Source organism: Pelobates fuscus, chromosome 4, assembly GCF_036172605.1.
Source record: "Pelobates fuscus isolate aPelFus1 chromosome 4, aPelFus1.pri, whole genome shotgun sequence".
Taxonomy (NCBI): domain Eukaryota; kingdom Metazoa; phylum Chordata; class Amphibia; order Anura; family Pelobatidae; genus Pelobates; species Pelobates fuscus.
This window is the reverse complement of record NC_086320.1, coordinates 261,959,545-261,978,605: the sequence shown is the minus strand read 5'-3', so window position 1 is coordinate 261,978,605 and position 19,061 is coordinate 261,959,545. Positions and strand designations below refer to the sequence as shown.

Here is a 19,061-nt window from a genome sequence, read left to right as displayed (position 1 = left end):
GCACCAAACTCCCGAACTGCATACAAGGGAATAAGGTAGCACTCCAGCTGGAACCTCACGAATAGCTGCTAGCAGATGAATAGGGAAAAGCAGACATCAGCTTACACTCCTTAGCAATCAATCTCCAACAGCATACAGTGAATCCCCCCAAGAACGAGACAAGGCTCCGTGTTGAAGGTCAAGCAGTGGTCTGTTTATTCAGGGCTACCTGCCCCTGTATTTATGCAGGTCTCCCACCTGGTGGACACTCCCCTAGGGGACCAGATGGAAGACTGAAACAGCAGACAGACATGTATCATTTTCGTACACACAGCCACAATACTTTCCCACAATGCATCCTGGTTTCCTCCTCCCTGCCCTGGAGATAATTAATGAAGTAATTCAATTATCTCCTAAGACAAAGGCCAGACTCCATTATGCACATGGTGACACAGAAACAGACTATCACTTTAAAATACATACAGACACATTTTATACATAAAACACAGACATGTAACATATCCCCAGATAGCTCAGGTCTGGGCACACATTATTAGGTGAATGGCACCCAGACCACACAAATACATTTTAATTGCCATGGAGCTAAAGTCTTTAATTATACGAACAGGCCCCATGGCAGGCTATCTGGGTTACTACAGTTCACATAAAACATAAACTACCGAATTTCCCTGCATTCACCAAATCCATTCGAATTAGAACCAGGGGCTGGAGGTTCAGCGGTGCCTGCACGTAAAAGTGTCCGATTTTGGTGCATGAAAGCCGGGCAGAAAAGTGTTGGCTGCCCGGGGAGCTCCAGAACAGCGCCACCTAGCGGCCGCTAAGTGTAACAGCGGCCACACAGTTAACAGGCAATTAACCGCAGCTTCAGGGAGGTAAATGGAGGGCACACTCCAGCTTCTGGGTGGCCAATTAACAACGCCGGCCGGCTTCCCACGGCTCTGGGGAGGTTGGTGAACGGCTGTTTGTTCGGTAGATGAAATCTACCGAACTGCTGTGCAGAAAGGGAGAAATAAATCATTCTGCACAGTAAAATTAACCCTTTAGCTGCCGGTCCATAGTCCAGAGGTAGCAGGCGGGCAACCAGGCTCCTCCAATACAATGTGGCGAGATTGGTTTCGTCACATCTCTCCCCCTTTCCAAAAAGACTAACAGGGTACCTGACCTCCTGCCGGTCAGTGCCCTTGTTAGTCCAGCAACCCACCCACAAAGCAAAAAAAACAGTACAGCCCACCCACAATAAATAGTTACTACACCTGGGTAGAGGAGAAGTTTGTCCCGGTCCAGTTGCCTCACCACGGCTGTGTAGGGGACTGGTAGGCTGCCTTGGTGGGTTGCTGAGTGGGCAGAGACCAGCGGTACTCTGTCCTGGTGCCAGCACTACCACCGGAGTAGTCTGGTTGGAGCCTGGTTGCTGGAGACGGACTGTCTCCCCCTTAGTTGCATAGCTCTGCTGCTGAGTGGGGAGACCGGTTGTCTCCCCCTTGGATACACAGCTCTGTCGTGGGGGGGTAGGACCGACCATCCCTACCCCCTGTGTGGTAAGTGCAGAGACCACGGTCCCATCTGCACTGGTGGGGGGTTTACAGTCTCCCCCTGGTACATTAAGCTGCCGCTGGGGAGAGGGGGTAACAAGTTCCTCTCCCGATAGAACACTCTGCACATTAATGATCCGCCGCTGGGGAGAGGTGGTAAAAAGCTCCTCTCCCATACATATTCCTAGTCTTTGCGGAGGGAGACCGACTGTCTCTCCTCCCAATACAGAGTCCTGCCGCTGGGGAAAGGAGACAGGGCTCTCTATTCCCTGCTGGATACTCTGCCGCTGGAGAATGGAGACTGGGCCCCCAATTCCCGAAAACTCACGCTGCCGCTGGGGAGGGAGGACGCTGCTCTCCTCTCCCTGTATTCCACATTGCCCTCCTGGCATATCACTCTGCTGCTGGGGGGCAGGAACAACTACCTCTGCCCCCTGTAACTCAGCCTGCCGCTGGGGAGGGAGGCCACTGCTCTCCTCTCCCTGTACTTCACATTGCCCTCCTGGCATATCACTCTGCTGCTGGGGGGCAGGAACAACTACCTCTGCCCCCTGTAACTCAGCCTGCCGCTGGGGAGGGAGGACGCTGCTCTCCTCTCCCTGCACTTCACATTGCCCTCCTGGCATATCACTCTGCTGCTGGGGGGCAGGAACAACAACCTCTGCCCCCTGTAACTCAGCCTGCCGCTGGGGAGGGAGGCCACTGCTCTCCTCTCCCTGCACTTCACATTGCCCTCCTGGCATATCACTCTGCTGCTGGGGGGCAGGAACAACTACCTCTGCCCCCTGTAACTCAGCCTGCCGCTGGGGAATGGAGACTGGGCTCCCAATTCCCTGCAGGCTCGGTGGAGAGACCTCGGTCCCATCTCCACTGGCCACCTGGGGTTCTTCCCAGTAAAATTGTACAATATCTTCCCAGCTGAAGGGGTCTGGATCTGGGTCTGCGCTTCCCTGTTGAGCCTTCTCACTGGAGTGGAACAGATTTTGGTAGTCCTGTTCCAGCTCCATCTCTAGGGTTACTAGGTGGACCAGGTCTTGCTCAATTTCATGAGTGTCGTCCCAGTCATACCTGCTCTCCCTCCACTCAAAGAGATCACTGAACCGGGCTTGTGTGGGGCTCCCAAATTCAGGCTCTGCAAAAGTCTCCCATAACAAGCCAGGACCATCAAACTCCTCTCCCTCTGGCTTGTCATGCTCGGCTGTCCAGGGCAGGTGCCGTGCAACATACCACCAAAGCGCCTGGTAGGCATCCTCCAGCCACATCTCCTGCCATACCCGGAGCTCCAATTCTTTTACCCATTCCTCCCTGGGCTGCTCTCCCAGGAAGGGCATCCGCAGGGCTAGTCGCTCCTGCAAACGCTGATCTTCCTTGGGAAGTCTCTCACCTCGTTGGTATTCCACAATGTCCAGTGCCTGGTACCAGATGCCTTTCCTTAACGCCTCCCGGTCATCCATGTCACCCTCATCGTACTCCACTGCTGGTTCCATGCTGTTGCTTTTAGGGTCGCTGTACTGGGACATGCGTTGCCCTCAAATTGTAAAAATCCAAAGCAATGGTGTTCTGTAGCTGTCCTTCTGGCTGTAGGAACGATCCCGCCGCTTGCCACCAATTGTTACGGACCGTTTCAGCATAAAAGGGGAAAAATCCGTTTAGGCGATAATCCCCTTTTCCCAAACAAGGCACAGCTACTATAAAAGCACCAAAACTCACGAATTCGGATATAAATGAATGCACCAAACTCCCGAACTGCATACAAGGGAATAAGGTAGCACTCCAGCTGGAACCTCACGAATAGCTGCTAGCAGATGAATAGGGAAAAGCAGACATCAGCTTACACTCCTTAGCAATCAATCTCCAACAGCATACAGTGAATCCCCCCAAGAACGAGACAAGGCTCCGTGTTGAAGGTCAAGCAGTGGTCTGTTTATTCAGGGCTACCTGCCCCTGTATTTATGCAGGTCTCCCACCTGGTGGACACTCCCCTAGGGGACCAGATGGAAGACTGAAACAGCAGACAGACATGTATCATTTTCGTACACACAGCCACAATACTTTCCCACAATGCATCCTGGTTTCCTCCTCCCTGCCCTGGAGATAATTAATGAAGTAATTCAATTATCTCCTAAGACAAAGGCCAGACTCCATTATGCACATGGTGACACAGAAACAGACTATCACTTTAAAATACATACAGACACATTTTATACATAAAACACAGACATGTAACATATCCCCAGATAGCTCAGGTCTGGGCACACATTATTAGGTGAATGGCACCCAGACCACACAAATACATTTTAATTGCCATGGAGCTAAAGTCTTTAATTATACGAACAGGCTCCATGGCAGGCTATCTGGGTTACTACAGTTCACATAAAACATAAACTACCGAATTTCCCTGCATTCACCAAATCCATTCGAATTAGAACCAGGGGCTGGAGGTTCAGCGGTGCCTGCACGTAAAAGTGTCCGATTTTGGTGCATGAAAGCCGGGCAGAAAAGTGTTGGCTGCCCGGGGAGCTCCAGAACAGCGCCACCTAGCGGCCGCTAAGTGTAACAGCGGCCACACAGTTAACAGGCAATTAACCGCAGCTTCAGGGAGGTAAATGGAGGGCACACTCCAGCTTCTGGGTGGCCAATTAACAACGCCGGCCGGCTTCCCACGGCTCTGGGGAGGTTGGTGAACGGCTGTTTGTTCGGTAGATGAAATCTACCGAACTGCTGTGCAGAAAGGGAGAAATAAATCATTCTGCACAGTAAAATTAACCCTTTAGCTGCCGGTCCATAGTCCAGAGGTAGCAGGCGGGCAACCAGGCTCCTCCAATACAATGTGGCGAGATTGGTTTCGTCACAAGGTGATAATCCCTTTAAGTCGTAGGTATGTGAATAAGGTGCTAGAGGGTAGGTTTCATTTCGTTTGGATTTCCAGGAATGACACTATGCTCTGCGTGTTAAGTACTTGGTGGATGTGAGTTATTCCCGCTTGTAGCCATTTCTGGAGGGGGATATCTGGCGATACAGCCTTTAGGACTGTCTGGGGTGCCCTAGTGTGAAAGGTTTGTTTATTCCCCAGGGTGTCAAAGTGTGAGTATTGTGGTTGGGATCAACTCTGGCTTAGGCGTTCTGAGATGTCTGGGTGACCACAGGTAATCAATAATTTTGTTCCCATGGAATTATGCAGTCTCCATGTCTACCCATTGAAGTTTCCCTTCTGGGGAGTGTAGGAGTATTCCTGCTGTTAATGCAGAGGATCTGTAGTATAGGCCAATGTTGGGGAGACCCACTCCCCCTTGTTTTGGGAGTATTTGTAATACTGTTTGTATACAGGGTTTTTTATTCCCCCAAATAAATGTGTGGCATGTGGCTTGTAGGGATTTAATAAGTGTCTGTGGTACCTGGATAGGGAGCATTTAGAAAAATATAGAGTATTTTTGGTAGAATCATCATTTTGTACGCATTAATTTTCCCCAGCCATGCGATGTCAGCAGGGGACCATTTGTTGACCTGTGTCTTGCAGATATGTGGGAGTGTGACATAGTTTATTTTCACCACCTTCGCTATTGATGCTGCAATTTTCACACCTAGGTATGTCAAGGAGGACGTTCTCCAGTCAAAGGGGCATTTTCCCCGTAGGTTATCTTTGTTTGTCATGGGTAATTATATGGGTAAGGCTTGAGTTTTATCTTGGTTTAGGCGGTAGTGAGAGATATTACTGAACTCCGTCAGTGTTGCCATATGATGTGGCACCGACTTGTCTGGGTTTTCTAGTGTTACCAGGACATTATCAGGGAAGCCGCCAACCTGTATTCTCATCCTACAACTTAGATTCCATGGATGTGTGGGTGATTACGGATTTTTAGGGCTAGGGGCTGCAGAGAGAGGATGTAGAGCAAGGGGAAGAAGGGGCATCCCTGGCGGGTCCCATTAGATATATAAAACGAGTCTGAGAAAAAAAGCCCCCGTGTGAAAACTTGGCTGCTGGTGAGGCATAGAGTGCCATGATCCCTGTGACGAAAGTAACCTCATCACTGGATTTTGGAGGGGCCTGTTGGCAAGCCTGATGCCTCAGGACTATGGGCCGTGCAATATACCTTGCCCAATCACATTAAAAGGCTCTGTTCATGGGAAGTATGTACTTTTGTACTCCAGACAGAGAGACCGACCGTTAGCCCTAATTCTCTGGAACTGTTTTGTTTTAAATGGTTTTTATTGTGCTCACAAAATAACGGCAAAAACCTCTCAAGGGTGAAGTTGAGTGCAATGTTGCCTGCGCAGAGGCATATTATTCAGAAGGATTAGTAATGTACATGGGCCTGCGCAGAGGCCAATTATCACTTTATATTATATCAGAAGCGAATAATGCTCAGTTATCATGTCCTAATGTATATTAAACGTGCATAAACTTTACAGGTATTTATAAATCTGAACTTAAATCAAACATAGAAAGCAGCGTTTAAGTGCTGTGTTCCAACAGTTATAGCAGTATAAAGGCAATTGATAACATTTATCTGGCTCATTTCTCGGGCAAGGTAGTTGGTGTGGGATTTCACATCATGAAAGAGAAAAAAAAAAAAAAATGAAAAGAAAAAAAAAAAAAAATATATAAAAATATTTTTTATAAAAAAAAAAAAAAAAAAAAAAAAAAAGAATGATTATCGACTAAGTCTTGACTGAGGTATGTATATTATGGCACTAACAGGCCTACCTTAAGTAAAGCAATCAATAGTCCAGGTCAATTCTTAGTGAGCACTTAAGTGAAGGAAAATAATAGTTGCATATGTGCCTGCGCAGAGGCTAAATACAGTTGTACCACACAATATCAGTCATCTGTATGTTCCATGCTTATAAATTCTGAGCCGCTGACCTGCGATGCACCTTGTCTAGTGATGTTATTGCTAATTTTATGCAGTGTGGAATGCACTACATGTATCGGGCAGGTCAACGTGAGAAGCCCTTGGGTGCCTTCGCTGAGGCTTGCGTGACCTCTCATGTACACAAGATGGGCGCAACATGTAAAGGGAGCGGATATGTGCGTTGCGGATTGACAGACTGAATGCCGGGAAAAACTAAAGTGTAGTGCTGCGCGTCTGGATAATTGCACCTATGCATCCTTATAGTAAAAGCGCCTGTATAAATAATTGGGCTCCTGATTAAAAATGCTAAAACTTTAGCTCATGCAGGTATTACAGCATAGGTAGCGTGTACTTGACTAACGCACCATACTGGGCTGCTGTCGGGAGGCAATGAGGAGTCATCGCTGTCTGTTGTGTGGCAGCGCCCAGTATAGTGGTGCATAGTGGACGCATAGTTACACCGTATTATGTAAAGAGACTAGAAGGGAACGCAAAAATTAAAGGAAAGAAAAAATAATAATAATAGTTTGCTAGATTTGAGCTATTCTTTCAGATTGGGGCCTCTGGTTTTTGGTTACAGGTCTATACATGCATCCATATAGGTATCTTGCGGAGATTATGCATAAGTTCAGTCATTGAATTTTTAACAAGTATAACATCTATGTCAAACCGAAGAAGAACATCCAATTATGCGGAATATGCGATAAGTAGAGAGGAATGCATAGATATGTAAACAAATAAAATAAAATAAAAAGAAATAAATAAAATAAAAACAGAATAAAATAAATAAAAATAATTAAAAAAAAAAAAAAAACACGAAACAAACATGCTATATATGGAATTCCTAATGGTTTCCTTCCTCTATCCCTTTCCTTTTCTTCTTTGCTTTTTGATCAAGTCCACTGGTTACAGGGGGGCCGTAGGTAAGACACACACGTGCAGGGGAACCACCCGTAGCCGCTGCCGCGGGAGGCCCGCGGGGGCGCCAGCCATCAGCCAGCATCTCTCCAGGCCCCGCCATATTACCAGCCGAGAGCTCAATAGCGCGGCGGGCACTCGGAGACCCACCAGTCCACAGGGCCCCCCCACCTAGGGTCTGCGTGTCAGTCGGCTCCTGCACCCCCACCTCGCCACCAGAGTCCCAGCTCAGCGGGGCGAAGGCCGACGCTTGTCTCACCCAACACCGGCCTCTCAGGGCATGTGACGACTGTCCTCTCAGCTACCGGTCTGCCGGAGGTCGCAGTGTCCCAGATCCCCAGGGCTCACAGCGCTGGGGACAACTGCCTCCAGGCCCCCCTCAAAACCCAGGGGCAACGGCTCCTCGTCCCCGGCATGGCGTAGTCCCAGAGCCGCCACCTCCGGCCAGCACATCTCCCGGGCATCGCAGCAGCGTCCCATCGGGCCCCACCACTTGCGTGCATCTCCCCCAGCGCCCCACCTGTCCTGCGGGTGCCGGATCAATATGAGAGCTTCTCAAGGCAAGGCAGGCGATCCTTTCAGGGAGAGGCAGTGGAGCTCATCATGAGGTTGGCTGTGTGAGCAAGTCTTCCGATTTCGGGTGTCATTTCCAGGCGGGCCACATCTAGGCAGCCTGTGCCTGTACAGGAGAGCAGCATTGTCTCCGGGCGGCGCTTCCTGCCTCGGAGTATGGCGCCTCCATGGGACCGGGTTCGCCCCCACCGGCCGGGGGGGGGGGCGGAGCGGGGCCGCGTCTCTCGCCAATATGGTCCCCCATCCGGACCCGTGGAGCTGGTGTGCTTGTGTATCTGGTCGGGTGATCAGTTGCCGGTTCATACTCAGCGGCTGTCCGTGCCTGTAGATGGTGTATAGGCCGGGCTTAACAGCTCCGGTGCTCCCGGTATGTTTCTGGCCCCGGTCTGGTACCGAATAGAAGCTCGGGAAATTCCCAGTGTTAATGCGGTGAGTAATCCGGTTTTGGAGTAGTCTGCAAGGGAGTTTGTCGCCTTTTTCCGGGGCTCGGGCGAGGAGCCCTGGTGCTTTGCTTCCATGCGGCTTGGCGGCCCGGCCCCGCCCCCCCTCTGGAACTGTTTTGGGCATGGGACCATGTGCACAGGGGGGGTCAAAAATAAGACTTCCATGAATTTCCTGAACCCCTGCTCTGACTAGGGTGATTTTTGGATATATTGTTCACCCAGATCAGGGCTATCAGGGGATGTAAGTTGGGGATATGTTGTATTTTGGGGGACTTATGAGACTTTGTAAAATATGTTTTTTTATGCTTGGGGATAATTATATTAATACATTATCTACCTTAATTGTATCACAGGCAAAGGAAAGGGATTGTGGGAGTGCTGTATGTGGGAGTGTCAGGCATTGTTACATTGATTCTATTGGTCTGTACAATTTGTGTCCTGTGCCTCATCAGGTACAGTGGAAGCTGGATCCTGGTCTTGGGTCCAGGGTGGGTAGAGGATGGCAGGACCCCAATCAAGCTGTGGCGGTTCGTGGGGTTTACTGTGGTTATGGTGTTCCAGTGCAGTGCTTATGGTACTCGCAAGTACTAGGAAGCAGCGATTGACGGAGGTACCCGGTCGGAGTGCAAGGCGAACCGTCACAATCCCCCTGATAGTCTCTGGTGGAAAGCTGTATTTCATGAGTATCCGCTGCATGTATGCCCAGCTGAGTCGGTCAAAGGCCTTCTCCACATCCAATGTGTGGAGGAGGCCCCGACCATTCTTTGCTCCATGGTCGCCAGTATGTTGAAGACCTTTCGGGTGTTATTTGATCACTGGCGTCCTTTAACGAACCCTGATTGGTCATTGTGTACCAGCCCACCCAACATTGAGGCAAGTGGGTTGCTGAGTATTTTAGCGTACAGTTTGGCATCTCCGTTGAGGAGGGAGATTGGACGAAAATTCTTACATGTGGTGGGAGGTTTGCCAAGTTTAGGTGGAGATGTGGGCTATAATGATACATATTAAGTAGGTGGGGTGAGAGTATCAGGGAGAATTCTTTAATATATCGGTTGGGGAGACCATCTGGTCCAGGGCACTTATTTGTGGGCAGGTCCGCTACAGCTTTGGTGAGCTCATCTAGGGATCTTGGTTGTTGGAGGGAGTGTACGTTTTAAAGTGACAGGGATGGTAGATGTAAGTCAGCCAAGAATCTATCAATATCCTCAGGGGTGGGGATTGTCGTTGCCCCGTCCTCAATTATACAGTTTGTGGTAATATCTGGCAAACTCATTTACAATCATTTTCGGGTCAATGATTTTCTGACCCTTTTCATTGTTTATGAAGGCAATCTTGGAGGTGACTGATATTTGTGTAAGCTACAATTCCAATTTTGCACCTGCTCTGTTTCCTGAAGTCAAACGTTTATGTTTAGCCTTTTGTAGAATATATGTTGTTTTAGCTAATTTTAAGTCTCGCAGCGTGGTCTGCAGCTTAAGCAGGTTAGCCTGTGTAGCAGGTGAGGGTGTTTGTTTGTTCTGGTGTGTTAGTGAGGTGATTTCTGCAATTATGGCCTGATATTGGGCTTGTGGTAGTTTTTTTGCATGGCTCACATGTTTTATAAACCTGCCCCGGATTACCGCTTTGTGCACAAACCATATGTGGTCTGGTGTCATATCTGGGTGAGTATTCTCTGTAAAGAAGTGTTGAAAGTCCTCTGTAATTTGGGAGATTATAAGTGGGTCATTGAGTAGTGACTCATTCAGTCTCCAGGTGGTTTGACCACTCGTGGGGAATTGTTTGTTTAATGTTAGTGTTTTATGGGAGCGTGATCCAACAACGAGATGAGGCCAATATCAGTGCTCAACACTTTTTCTAGGGACATGGCTCTGATTAATAATCTGTCAATCCTAGAATAGCTATGTTAGGTGCAGCAGTGCAACAGGTGTAGTCAATTTCGGACCGATGGGAAATCCTCCATAGGTATGTAGTTTTGTGTCATAAGTGTCTGGCAAATGTTGGTTGTATGAGTGTGTCGTTTTTTGGAAGTGGCAGGGGTTACTGTCCATTAAGCAGACGAGTTCATAGCGCTATTTATATCGCCCCCAAGAATTACTTACCTAAAGCTGTATACAGTCAACAGAGCCAAGAACACATTTTGATTGCCATTAGGGCCACATATATATTCATTAGAGTGTAGGGATTGTTATTAATGTGGCATTAGATGATAAGATATCTGCCCTTTTTGTCACTAATTTTGCAGACCAGATCAAAAGTGAAATTTTTGTTTACCAGTATAGATACTCCTCTATTTTTCTTGTTATAACATGCATGGTAGTCCACTGGGGACCAAGAAGAATTTAACCTGGGCCTAGATCCCACTTAAAATGGGTTTCCTGAAAGTATGCCACTTGTGCACCTTGTTTTTAGGCCTCCTGGAGGGCTAGCCTGCGCTTGTTAGGCGAGTTCAGCCCTTTGGTATTCAATGAGAATATTTTTAAGGTCATAGTGACGGTTGATTTGTTGGCAGTAGGGTTTGGGTTTTTGTATCTAAGGATCAGTAGGGACTTGTGGTGGTTTAAGGTCGTTCCCAACTGGTGTTGAGGTGGTTGTGAGGGCTAGGCAAAGATCAAGAGAGTGAAACAGAACTATTTACAGTTTCCCGTTAGCTGCGTGGGCTTGGTGCAGTAGCATGCAAATGGGTAGAGGATGGCTTAACTTGTAAGCCGCAGGTGGGGCTATTGGTTAGTTTGGCAAGAGTGTGATGCAGAATAATTAAACTGTAATTTTGAACAATACAAATTCAAGAGTAAGTCTGGACCGAACGTGGACTTATGGCTGTTAGTCACATTAGCGGTGAATACAGTCACAAGTGCCATTTGGCACTTATATATTATATATATATATAATGGCCATTGTAACAGGTATGTATCTGGTTGATCATATTACATTCTCTGGTGCGTTCAGGATGTGACCCTCAGGAGCGGGAGGTTCTGCGGGTCAGCGGAGACTGTGCATTCCATGGGACTTGCTGTCAGTCTTTCGATATTTGTCATCATGGTACGGTGCTTGGTTATCTCGGGTTGTCGTCTAGCGGTGTGGGCATATTCCAGTTCTTAAGTACTTTCAGGCCTTCTTCAGGTATGTAGATGGCTCTGTCTACACCGTTCCTCTTGATCAGTAGCTTGGCCGGGAATCCCCACTTATACAAAATATTATCATTACGCAGAGCAGTGGTAATGGGCGCAAATTTCTGTCTCTTGTACATGGTGGCTGCTGAAAGGTCAATGAACAATTTTATATCTGCATATTCTCCTGGGAGGGTAGTATTGAATCTAGATGCTAGCATTATTTGATCTTTGACCCTAAAATAATGTACCCTCTGGTAATGACGTCTCTGGGTTTTGATGCCGGGAGATGTCTGGGTTTTGGTAGTCTGTTTGTTCTATCTAGGCAGAGGTCCACTACCTATACTTTTTTGACACGGCTCGTAGAGTCAGTAGGAGGGAGTTGGCATGAAATTTCGTCTTGTAGCCCATTGAGGAGAGGAGCTTGTCCCAAACTTTTATAGTTAGGAGGGTCGTGGGAAGCAGCTCAAGTGGTCCTTCCCTAAGGGGTTTAGGTGTCCACACGTATTCCACTAGCCGGTTGTTGTGAGATTGGGCTCTCTCCATGTCTACCCACTGTAGTGTATCTACTGGTGCATGCATGTTATAGCGCCAACAAATTCCGCAGTGCTTTACAGTGGGTGGACAAAAAAACATGTAGTTGTAAACACACAAGCTTGACACACAGGAACAGAGGGGTTGAGGGCCCTGCTCAATGAGCTTACATGCTAAAGGGAGTGGGGTAAAGTGACACAAAACGTAAGGATAGTATTAGACTAATGACAGTTGCAAGAGAGGAGTGCAAGTATTCCTGCGGTCAGGAGTGCAGTTTTGTAGTACAGCCATATGTTAGGTAGGCCTATATAACCCAGCTGAGGATATTGTTGTAAGAGGGCAAACGGGACATGGGGCTTTTTGCCATTCCAAATGAAGTAGTGACAAATAGATTGTGCTTGGGGGATTGAGCATCCTAAAGACATATAGGATGCGGGGGAGCTGTTTCTATTTAGATGTTTCCCCAGTCCCCAAGATGTTTCCATTTAGAAGTTTCCCCAGTGCATTTATTTTTTAAAGGGGTATAATTAACTGCTGTAATAGTTTGTATGGAGAGGAATTTTTATGCCCAAGTAGGTAAGCGATGTGGTTCTCCAATCAAAGGGGTAAGATAGGCGTAGAGGGGTTGTTATGTGTGGGGGTAGGTTAATGGGGAGTGCCTGCATTTTGTCCGGGTTGAGGCGATAATGTGACACATTAAAAGTGCGTAAGAAGTCTAAGAGTGGGGGTAGTGAAGATATAATCTGCAAATAAAGCCAAGCAATATTCCTGCCCCAATATTGAAACACCAGTGATGGCAGGGTGTGATTGGATTTTCCAAGCTAGTAGTTCCAGTGATAGTATATACAGAAGAGGGGATGGGGGCAGCTGTGGTGGTTCCCATTGGTAATGGAGATGGTCTCAGATAGAAAACCTCCATGGGAAACCTTGGCACCAGAGCCGCATAATTCCCTGTATGGTTTCTTGGGGGAAATTGAACCTGGCCAGCATGCTCCACATTTGTCGAAGGCCTTTTCCACATCTAATGCTAGAAAAAGGCCCCTGACTTTACTCCGCCCAATGTCTGCCAAGATGTTCAACACCTTCCTGGTCCAAGCCCTGACGTCTTTTAACGAACCTGGCTTAGTTGTTATCGACTAGTTAAAGCAGCAAGAGGGTTAATCTGTTACGGAAAAGTTTAGTGTATAGCTTGGCATCTCTATTGAGTAGAGAGATTGGTCTGAAATTCTTACATTGAGTTGGGGTTTAACCGGTTTGGGGAGGGTAGAGATGTGTGCCAGCAGCATTTTGTCAGACAGGGTTCCGACTCTAGCACAGTGATTGGTCGGGGTTGGGGTAGGTGTGTGTTTATTCATGTGTGTGAGGTCAGTGAACTCTCGAATTAGGGAGGTGTATTTCACTTGGCAAACTTTCTTTGCATGGCTAGCGTGTTTAATGAAACTCCCTCGAATAAATGCCTTATGTGCCAACCAAATTTGGTCTATTGGAGAATCTGGGGTTTTATTGTCCTGAAAGTAATGTTGGAAGTCGCGTGTAATGTGAGAAAGAATGGACGGGTCATTAAGGAGGTGTTTGTTTAGTCTCCAGAAGCCTCGACCATGGGAGGGGAGTTGTTCTTTAAGAGTTAATGTAATTGGAGCATGGTCAGACAATGATATGAGGTCAATCTGAGCATCTTCCACTTTGGCCGGTGTGGAGAAGAAATCTATCTATTCTGGAGTAACTGTTGTGTGCAGGGGTATGGCACATGTAGTCCTTTTAAGTAGGGTGTGTTATGCGCCATGGGTCTACAAAGTTCTGGGATGTGATGGTTTGGCAAATGCGTGATGATAGAGTAGATCTGCGTTTGGATGAGTGGGAGGAAACGGTTTTATAAGTGGAAGAATCTAGGGAGCTGTCTAGTAAAAAATGGTGTCACCTCCAATGATGACCTCCCCATAGCTGTACTGATTAACTAATGCAAAAACATTCAATACAAAAAAAATGTTGGTTGCCCATACACATTAATCAATGTATAAGGATTATTGTTAATAAGACATTGTACAAAAAGATAGCGCCATTTTTTATCACCTATTTTACTTATAAGAGAGAAGGATACCTCCCTCCCCACCAATATAAATACTCCCTCTTTTTGGTGTAGTTGCAGGAATGATAATAAATTAGATACCATGGTGAATTAAACCGGGGTCTGGAGTTTCCTTTAAAATTGGTTTCCTGAAAAAATGCTACGCGTGCCCCATATCGCTTAACTTCCTGAAGTGCTAGCCTGCATTTATTGGGAGAGTTAAGCCCCTTAGCATTTAACAAAAACATTTTAAGTACCATAAGGGGCGTTAGGAGGTTGTGCGTTGTAACCACATAGTGGTAGATAAGTGTAACATTTATGGAGAGGGTGGAGAAGGATTGTGGGCAGATAGTGAGTAGGACTTTGAGGCATGTGGGAACCTGGGTATTCAGCCAGTATGAAATCTGGGCAGCATGCCAGGAGGTGGATTGACCATTAGAGGCTTCCAGAGAATAGGCCTGTATAGAAAGTTAAAAAGGGGAGCACTAAGGGTAACACAAACTAGGAACTATGTACATGGATGCAGTTGGTGCATCAGTGGGTACAGGTTGAGTCCATTGATATAGGGCGGGGGATGCCCACCGGGCAGAAACAATGGGGTGGTCATATGTTTTCCTGGGGTGGTGGTGAGAGGAGCCATGTAAGATGCACAGAGGCGGCTCTAGACTTTATGAGGCCTTAGGCGAAACTCAAACATGAGGCCCCACTAAAAAAAAAGTGTCAAATATACACATTGATGCACAGTTTACCTGTGTATGTGCCTGAGAGTGTGTCTGACAGAGAGTATCCTTGTGTGTAAATGTATGTCTCTGTGAGCATGTTTGCGTTTTTGTTTGCGTGTATGGGGTAGCTGCTTGAAGTGTGTTGTGTGTATGGGGGGGTGATGGTGAGAGGGAGAGGGAGGTGATGGTGAGAGGGAGAGGGGGGTGATGGTAATGTGAGAGTGAGAGGGTGGAAAATGTGAGGGGGTAATATGAGAGGGAGGGGGGTAATGTGAGAGGGAGTGGGTTGATGTGAGAAGGAGGAGGGTTATGTGAGGAGGGGGGTTGATGTGAGAAGGAGGAGGGTTATGTGAGAAGGGGGGTGATGGTAATGTGAGAGTGAGGGGGGTAATGTGAGGGAGGGGTGATGTGAGAAGGAGGGGGGTGATGTGAGAAGGAGGGGGTTGATGGGAGAAGGAGGGGGGTGATGTGAGAAGGAGGGGGGTGATGTGAGAAGGAGGGGGTGATGTGATACATTTGTTAACCTTTCTTCATAACTAGAATGCTTCATTCCTTTTATTGATTTTGTATCTTGTCTCTGCACTTTTTCTATTGCCATAATATCCTTCTTTAGAACAAGTGCCCAAAATTGCACAACATTTTAGGGTGTTGTCTAACCATTGATTTATAAAGAGGCAAATGTTGTTCATCCTGAGAATTAATGCCCTTTTTTAATTCTTTATTTTTGAATGCAGACAGATTAGTACATGGTGCCGGTAGTACTACAATAGCAAATACCAGCCGCGTAGACATGACAGGAATGGTGTACCGAAAGTCTGCACAAGTTGTGTATGAACAAGCTTAACTTTGCATATAACATTGGTTTGAAATTTATACAAACAGGTATACATGTTATCAGGATATGAAAGATCATTGAAGTAACATTCTTTGAGATTAAAGGCAGTCGTTAAATTATGACTCATGTGTTCGCCCTGGGACCAGTTGGTGTTGTTTATCATGTGGCAATCCATACTACATTCTATACAGGGTATACAATGATATTGTTGGGAGACGTTTGTGTCCTGTGGTGATTAGTTTTAGGCGCTTAGGTCATATATATGGAGGGTACCAGGCTGTCAGCTTAGTTAAGGCCCCCTCCCGGTTCTGACCCCTTGTCCTACGTGCGTAGCTGCCCTCTGTCCCAGTGTGGGGTCAGTTGTGTGTGCTGTGTCCTCCGTCGAGAGTCAAGTCGTGGCCTATCAGTTAGCCTGCTGTTATGTGGTTATAAGATTGTGTGGGCATAAAATAAAAAGAAAAAAGAAAAAAGAAAATAGAAAAGAAAACCCTTCTTTATAGAAGTAAATAGGAACCTCAGTGTTTTAGACAATGAGCTGTGTCCATAATGTAAATTTTACACTCTGAAAACATCACTCAATGACATAAGACATAGAATATACAGCCATATGTTAAACAAAAATCATGGCAGCAGCAAGGAAACTATATACATTAAGTCTATAAAAGACAAACGGTGGTTACCAATGGAGAAAGGTTTAAAAAGTGTCTTGCGGTTGCACACGCCCAATGTCCAGTTTGTGGAAGGTTTTAACGTTTAAGGATTATTTAGCAAGTAAAACCTTTCTGATAATCGTAAGTGCCGCTGTTATGTAGTATTGAGGCCGGTATGAGTTTATGCAGCACTTCGCTTCTACCAGTCCCCTGGGGGGATGTGGGGGGTAGGTAGCTGACACTGTCTCTCTCCATCAGTGCGGTGAGGGGTGCTGCTGGCGTGGTTTTCCCAGCTTCGTCTCTGCTCCAAAGCCACCTTACTGATCTTCTTCCCCGCTGGTCGTGTCCTTGGACCTTTTGCTTCCCTGTATTAAAGGCGATGCCTGCAGTTGCTGTAAGTCCTTAAGGAATTTTGTGGGGTCTTCCTCCGCTGATAGTGACAGGACAGTGTCCTTATAAGGTACCACCAGTGTACCTGCTGCCCCCAACGGTAACGGATGCCGCGATCTCTTAGTTGGCTTGGCATAAGTTTCCGTCTTTCCATCAGGGTTGTGAAGGGGAGATTGTCGAAAACTCTGATACTGTAATTTTCCACACTGGTGGTGGGTGATTTTCGGGAATGGGCCATGAGCGCCGCCTTTACTGAGATGTCCCTGGTAATGGCAATAATGTCTCTAGAGGCTTCTGCTGGGGCTGCTGGGGCCTTTCGGATCCTGAAAGCTGCTGTTATCGGCCGTGCCTCGCCCTCTAGTTTAGCTCCCATGGTCTCTGCAACTTTATTTGCGTACTCTAGCAAGGCGTCAGGGCCTACATCCTCTGGGGCTCCTCTGATGCGCACATTTCTCTTCCGATGGCGTGTTTCAATCGATGTGAAAGTGCGGGTGAAGCTTTGGAATTGCTGTGACAAGACCTCCACCCTTGTTGTAGCCTCTGTAAGTAATGAGTCTCTGTTACTTTCTCGTGTTTCCACTGCCCCGAGGCGCGTTGTGATGTTTGCCACCTCTGCTTGTACTCCGGCTAGGTCGGATTTCCATACCTCCAGCAGGTCTAATAACAGCCTTTTGTGGAGGGCGAGTCATCTGAGTTGGAGTCCCCTTGTCTGTACACTGCGGTGGCTGAGTGCCTGGTTTGGGGGGTCTTCGTCCTCACTAGACGCATCCGACTCACTGGCGCTTCTGGGCCAGTCCGGCGCCATCTTTGGCTGTGGAGGGTGCTGCGGCCTGTCAAAGGATCGCCTGATGTCGGGTTGGTAAGAGCCCTCCGTGCGGGCGAGTTTCTTGTTTTTTCACCCAATCTCTCTATGGGGGGTTGAGCGCTAGTTGTTCCTCGAATTAGAGGTCTTTGTGCTGCGATTTTGTGGCGTTTCAGTAGGTTTCATGTGTTATGAGCAGGAGCTCCACACAGACACTTCTTGCTCGCTGCGCTGCTTGGCCACGCCCTATTAATGCCCTTTTTTTATACATGACAATAACTTACTGGCCTTTGTTACTGCTGATTGACATTGCGCATTGTTGTCTAGTTTGTTGTCTATAACAATTCCCAAATCCTTCTCTTCTACCATTTAGGGTGTAAATTGCTTGTGCATTCTTTACACAGAAGTACATAACTGCATTTCTCTACATTAAATTTCAAATGCCATTCGAGTGCCCATTCCCCCAATCTATCTAAATCACTCAACAGCAAAGTAATATCTAGCTCACATTATTTTACTTTGTGGAGTTTTGGGTTATCTGCAAACACTGAAACATGTCTTTAAATGACTATTTTGCCATCATGTATAAATATGTTGAATAGAAGTGGTCTTTAAGCCAATGTTCAGACCAAGAACAATCATTTTTATTAAGACCAATTTATTTTAGTTTGAACACTAACCTATTGTGTGGAACCATATCAAATGCCTTGGCCAAATCCAAATAGATCATATTCACTGCAACACTCTGATCTATAATAATACTTACTTGTTCGTAGAATGCAATACGTTAGTTTAACATGACCTGTGTTTTATAAAACCATGCTGATTTTTCCTGATAATGTTATGGACAAATGCAAATATTACAAGTTTTAGAATGAAATGTTGTATTTCTTAAACTGTGTACTTTGTCTTTAAGAGATATTGCAAACTGACAATGTGTTAGAAATGGAACATATTGTTTTCATACATGTTTCTTTAAGCAATAACCTCTAACTTACCTCCAGTGCATCATATGTTTACGCCATTTTGTCCCAGACGAAATGCAATAACAATAATGCATAAACAAGCTTCAAGGCTATGCTACAACTCTTTTAGTATATAATATACAGCGGTAACCCTAAATAGACCCTAAATAGATAAACATGTTCAGAAAGTATTACTTTTTCATATATGAACTTTGGTGACCCTAAAATGAAGACGCCTAAGGTATAAATAAGCTATAAATAGGTGCAATTTTAAATGTTATGGCACAGAGAGAGGAGAGATTTGGAGACAGACGCGGCTCCATCTTAAAATGACAGAGAGGCTGACATGATCAGGAGGGTATGTTAATCTATTAATGATATTTGCAAGCATTTAGTTAAAATGTAAAAAAAATTAAACTCTGCTATAAATTATTGTAATGGATTTTATATGTCTATATTTATATTTTTATATAATAAATCTATATAATAATTATCTCTTAATGAACCTTAAAAAAATCACTTTGTCTTTATTTATCCAATCACAATTTTTCTGCAAGTTTTTTGCAGCAATCATTTGCATACCTCTAATCACTGTTTTTCCCTCAATATATACAGTATCTCACAAAAGTGAGTACACCCCTTATATTTTTGTAAATATTTTATTGCCTGAAT

At 46.2% G+C, this 19,061-nt stretch overlaps 1 protein-coding gene across 1 annotated transcript in view; it reads right to left on the bottom strand.

Moving 5' to 3' along the window:
• Positions 1-19,061, bottom strand: part of NPSR1 (neuropeptide S receptor 1) — a 380,746-nt gene that overhangs the window by 300,312 nt on the left and 61,373 nt on the right. The window lies entirely within an intron of this gene.